Below are 6,304 nucleotides of genomic sequence, written 5' to 3' on the forward strand. Positions count from 1 at the left end.
GTATACCTCGTGTCATGGAGATCATTTCCTGGGTTATAACTTATAAGCCCAAAGAATCATTAGAGTCTGTTTATAATATGCATCATCCTTCAATCTGTTAAAAAATTTCAAAACAGAAAGAACTCAACTAAGCTTCAATCAGGAACAATATTAGAGTCAACTATATAAATCATCTGTAACTATTCTCTTTTTGCCCCAACATTGCTTTGTTTATAAATATTTTTCATTTTATTGCAAGCCAAGGGCTCTTTGTCAAAGAGCCAAAATGGATGCATATCACTTAAATTTTCATGCGGTGCACAAGCATTAACTATCGGCCTAAAGTTATTATCAGTATAGACTGACCAAACAAAGACACTTAAACTTATCTAATGTTTGAACGCAAAGGAACAAATCTTCAAGGTACAATTTTTTTTTAAGTAAGAACAGGAAGAAATAGGATAATGTCAATCAGTTAAATGCATATTGCTGCATTTTTCTACATAAAATGACCGTACCCTACTCGTAAAGAAAATGATAAATACAACAATATATCCATTGTAATTCCTTAAGTGGGCAATGAGGTGTTGTAATTAATTATTATAAAACCCAATTACTCCAATACAAAATAGCGACAGCTAAAATCATTATTATAAAAGCAATTGCAAACATCATGAACCCAACGATTAAAGATCTCTTCTCATAGTTATAAGTACAACAAAAGTGGTCGATCAAAACACAAGCACATCAAACAGCATAGTAAGTACTTTAGTAGCTTCCTTAGCTGGTGCAAGACCCATAATGGAGACACCAATACAGAGGTTCTTTTACCAAATTCAAAAGTGCTAACAGTAGAACATGAATTATGTACTAACAACAAACATGCTCACTTATTTTAGTGCTCATATCCAAATGAACATTGAATTCACGTGACAAAGAAAAAGAAGAAAAGCCACACCATCAAAATGACTTTGTATCACCAGGGGCGGCTCTAATAAATCGGTGGCCTAAAGCCAAATTCGAACGGAGACCTTAAATTCGAATATATTTTTTTATGAAGTTTATTATAGCCAATTATTTAATCTTTCTTGAGACATAGTACTCATAATTTATCAAACTTCTATTACTTCTTTGCTCTTTTACGAAAAGTATATATTTTCTACAAATAATACTCAATATTTTTTTTAAAAAAATATGTATAACATATTTATTTTTTTTAAAATGAGGCCCCTCAAATTTTGGGGCCTAAGGCGGTTGCTTTTTTGTCAAAGGGGAAGAGCCGCCACTGTGTATCACGATCATAACTTTACACAGAGTCTCTAAATAGTAGTCATTTCATGATTCTCAACAGGCATATTGAGATGAATCGTCAAATACAAATTTAAATTGATGTAAATATCTACTAAAATCCATTAATCTCATGTAATTAAAGTCGAAGTCATTTCAAGTAAACTAACAGAAAGTGACATATTAATGTACCTGTAAATTTGGGGAACTAAGGCTGTAAAAGAACTTGAATACTCAACATACCATCCTCGCTAGTTCATCTTTCATAGTTCCTAATGAATGATCTCATACCGAGAAAGACTCTGCCATTCATCTGAGAAACCAAAAATGTTCTCTTTTTCAGTAACAAAAAATTCCAAAACAAAGAAAATATGTCAAGTGATTGGACAACATTAAGATGGTCATAATTGCGAGGAAGTAAGAAAATCCAATTTACATATATTTCAGTCTTATAAATTCAAAAGTCATGGAATGAATCAAATCTCAACTATAGATAGTTAAGAAAACTCACCTGTTACATTTTTTTATTGGTATAAGGATGATTCGAGTTTCAGCTTTGTGCTTGAAGATTCAAATATAACAATTATTGCTTTCATTTCTACCTCATTTGTGCTTAGAGGCTTGAAATTCTTTTTGTTCTCTCAGTAATAACTGAAGGAAAAATGTCTATATAGTACTAAATATTAACCAAAAGTTAAATGTTTTGGTAAATCACAACATAAAAAAATAATTTCTGACAAAAAAGGAAGAGATCAGTTTATGAAATTTTCTGTATCTACTGGTCCAACCTATGAAATCAAAATTTCAATTGAAATTCTTCAAATTTCTATACTAATAAAGAAACACCAAAAATATCATTGCCTCGATTATCAACTGAAATCATGAATTATCAATATCATTCTCAACATAACAACAAAAGTTACGATAATACAATGTAAACCTTAGCATCTAATTTGTAACTTAAAATTCAAGACTTTGACAAAATTACAATAGAACTAACAATTTAAAAAGATCAGCTCTTGAAATTTTGCAAAACATGCTGAAATAGCAAACAAAGAGAAATCATCTTACAAAGATAAATTCAATCCTTGTAGATATAAATCACAAAAGTAAGTAGGAATGTTCTTGAAGCAGATCCAATAGCACGTTTCCCTCTTAGTATCAATTCCATGGGGAGAGTTATTTAATAATTTTTTAAAGTTGCTAGTTTTATCATTTCACCTGTTTGGTCAACTGTCCTTATGTCCCAAATTTCACATTCAACATTTACATTAACATGCATTTGCATATATAAGAAAATTCAGCAAGAAATTATATAAAAGAATAAGAAATTCTTACTTGTAAGTATTGAAGGCCGAGCAAACAATGAAATTAGGAGCAAATCTGAAAAATTAAAAGAGAAGAAAGAGGTAGTGAAGTTTAGGAGAAGATATTTGGATTGAGAATGAAAATTAAATAAAATCAATTGGACCATTATCTGCAGTTTTATCAGATTGAAAAAATTATACACACCCATCATTCATCTAAAAGTCTTAATCAGATGCAAGCAAACAAAGAATTCCAAAAATGCAAATACAAAAAAGAAAAAGAGAGAGAGAAATACAACATTCAAGATAACATTAGTGAAATCCTAGAGGAAAGAAGGAAGATAAATAAATTTATTTATTTTTATTTGTTTATGAATGTGAGAAGAAAGGGAAATAAATTTTTCTCATAAAGAGTAAATCACCACTACACGTGTAAAACAAAGAGTAATACACATGTTTAATAGAAAAGGAATAAAAAAAGGGCTCAACTTTAAAGTACACTGCTCTTAGCTTATAGTACACCCCTAACTCCCACTTCAAATAGAGAAATACATATAGTACAACTCACATAGCATGAGGTACAATCCAGTACTGCAGTGTTAGTTCTTTTCTTGTTGGATATATATATATATATATATATATATATATATATATATATATATACTATATTTGTATCATTAAGGAATTTTGTTCAGAAATTACTCGTTAGTCCATACTGTATACTCTTATAGTATCATTGCCTAATGATTAATTTTTGAAGAAACCTTAATGCATACAATAAAAATATATTTACACTCTTGTAGTAGCATTGGCTAATGAGTAATTTCTGAACAAGAAACCTTAATGATACCACAACAATATGCATATACTCTTATAGTATCATTGACTAACGAGTAATTTCTGAACAAGAAACCTTAATATATATACTGATTTAGTATCAGTTAAACGAAAATTATCAGCCTTAATGAATATGGGGTATGAGCTGTAATTTTTTTCTGGAGAGAATGAGTATTTCTTGAATTACTTTGGTTTGGGGTAGGGGTGTACAAAATCGAACCAAACAGCAAACTGAGTCAAACCGAGAAAAAAACCCGACTAGTGGTTGGTTTGGTATTGAAAAAAAAAAAACCCGACTATATTTGGATTGGTTTGGTTTTAACTAAAAAAAACCAACCCGACATTGTATATATAATTTTAAAATTTTATTTTATACATAAAAAATATTTACTTTGATATAATTTTTAAATATTTCTTATACTTTTTCATAGTTTTTATCTTTTAATATATTATTTCAAGTTTGAAACTTGGAATTCGGAATGATTCAATAAAGATCATAGTCCACAGATGTTGGTAATTATAATAAAGATTAAGTCAAAATCAAATTAATACTAATGCAAAAATAAAATCTATTCAACACTAAGAATGAAAATAATATTGAATATTTGTTCTTTGGTTTTACATTGGTTTAGAGACGAGGAAAAATTACAAAAGTGAAGGTTTTTTTATTTAATAATTACCACTTTTAAGTATACTTTTAATTTATTACCATTTTTGTCAACTTTTAGCAATACTTACTTAAACAATTTTGTTCCTTTAAACTTAGCAAAAAGTGTTGTCATTCGCAACTTTTAGCAATACTGTCATTCAACCAAATTGTTATATATGGTTAAAAGAATAATGTTGACAAATGTCGTAAATATTTTTTAAAAAGTGTACATGTAACTAATTTGTCCTTTAGACAATTCAAATACATAATCTAATTTTAGTTTCCTTTAATATTTAGTCATGTAACTAATACTTATTAAATTTATTTTAGCATGATTTAGTACTTTTAAATTATGATCATTTTTATTATGACTTGTTAATTTGCAATATTTGTTTTACGCGATTTCATTATTATTATTTTTTTGTTGGATATTTTAGTGTCATTACTCATATAATATTTGGTGTTATTTTCTTAAGAAACACCTTAGATAGTTGTATTTTGGTAGGACTAAAGAAATATTTGAAGTACAAGTAAATTATTTGTTTGTATGAATATTTTACCAGAAAAGCCTGAAAAAACCCGAAAATCCAAAAAACCCAAAAAAATCCGATAAAACCCGAGGTTGAAAAATCCGAGTTTTATTGGTTTGGTTTGGTTTATTGATTTAAAAATTCGACACAAATGGTTTGGTTTGATTTTTGAAAAACCCGAACCAACCCGGTCATGTACACTCCTAGTTTGGGGTATATATGAACATGTAATTATTTGAAAAAATTACTTGGATGAGTACCTTTTAATAAATAATTACTAATTTTAGCGATACTTTTTATTTATTACCATTTATAGTAATACATAACAATACTATGATAAATCTGTAATATATATTTACTAAAAGTGAATTATGTATGCAATATATATGTATTATAACTGATTTAAAATATACTATGCTTGGTTGGTAAGAAATCGACATTGTATTAAAATGTGTGATAAATGTATTATCCATCAATAAAATTTGTATTATATGTGTTTTGTAAATTATTCTCTGTAATATGTATTAAAACCGTGTTACAAATGTATTAAAAGTGATCAAGTAAAAAAAATGTTATTGCTATAAATGATAAATAGATATTTATGTGAGTTTTTCTAATTATTTTGAGTTTTTTTGAGCCATTATGTAGTTTTCCAAGATATTTCTTGAAAATCAATTTGGTTTAAGGCCCAAACTTAGAAGAAAGGAAATAGGAAATTATACTGATACAACTTTCTAAAGAGATATATCTGAAAAAAAAAGAAAAAAGAAGTTACAACTACTTTATGAAAATTACATAAAATATAATTTTGTTCAGAGCTTCAACTTTTTTAATTATATTAGGCATAATATATAAATATACTTTTTAATTTGATCTTAGTTGATATTTATATCCTTCAACTTTGAGTGTACATAAATATACACTTAAAACTTGTATAAAGTTGAATTTAAAAAAAGGAGATATTAAAGGAGATGACTACTGAATGTCATTTCTTTTAGGCTTAATTTGCTAAACAAAATATTTGGTTAAAAACATGCTAATTTTGTCTAGGACTGTATATACATATTGTCCTATCAAATGGGATAATTACAACACCGAACACTTTATCCGACTAGCTTATAAAATATGTATAAAATGTATAGCTAGTGTATATTATATATTGAATATACATCTAATATACATAATTATACACAAGAAGTACTAAAAAATGTATATGTTGTTATATATATATTTCAGCTATATTGATAACCTAGATGGTTGAAAGATATATATTTATATTGATAAGATAAGAATTTTTTTTTGATGACTAAATAAAATTTTAAATTATTAAACATAGGTATAGTTTTTTCTTATTTATCAAACATAACAAAATTTTACAATTTATACGAGATTAAGGGTGTGTTTGGTATGAAGGAAAATATTTTTCGGAAAACATTTTTGTTTTCCAATTTTCTCATGTTTGGTTGGGTTAAATGTTTTGGAAAATGTTTTCCAAATCAACTCATTTTCCTCAAATTTAAGGAAAATGACTTCCCTTCAAAACTTAAGGAAAATATTTTCCAAAACTCTCTTCCAACTTTCAATTAAAAAAAAAAAATTGTTGAAAAAATCAATTTATTTTGTCCCTACCCTCAAACCAGCCCCCCAACCAACCCCCCCCCCCCCCAAAAAAAATAATAATTTAAAGCTTGTTTTTAAATTCAATTTTTTTACCC

The 6,304-nt window shown here is 27.4% G+C and overlaps 1 long non-coding RNA gene across 1 annotated transcript; it reads right to left on the reverse strand.

Annotated features, from left to right (window-relative positions):
* Positions 1-3: 3 nt before the first annotated feature.
* On the reverse strand, positions 4-2,849 carry LOC125850998 (uncharacterized). The gene is made up of 3 exons (XR_007444876.1): positions 2,605-2,849; positions 1,459-1,579; positions 4-94 (listed from the first exon to the last, which is right to left on the reverse strand). It is a non-coding gene; the product is annotated as an uncharacterized LOC125850998 (long non-coding RNA).
* Between the last annotated feature and the right edge of the window lie 3,455 nt (positions 2,850-6,304).

The sequence above is a fragment of the Solanum stenotomum genome, unplaced genomic scaffold, assembly GCF_019186545.1.
Source record: "Solanum stenotomum isolate F172 unplaced genomic scaffold, ASM1918654v1 scaffold21408, whole genome shotgun sequence".
Lineage (NCBI taxonomy): Eukaryota > Viridiplantae > Streptophyta > Magnoliopsida > Solanales > Solanaceae > Solanum > Solanum stenotomum.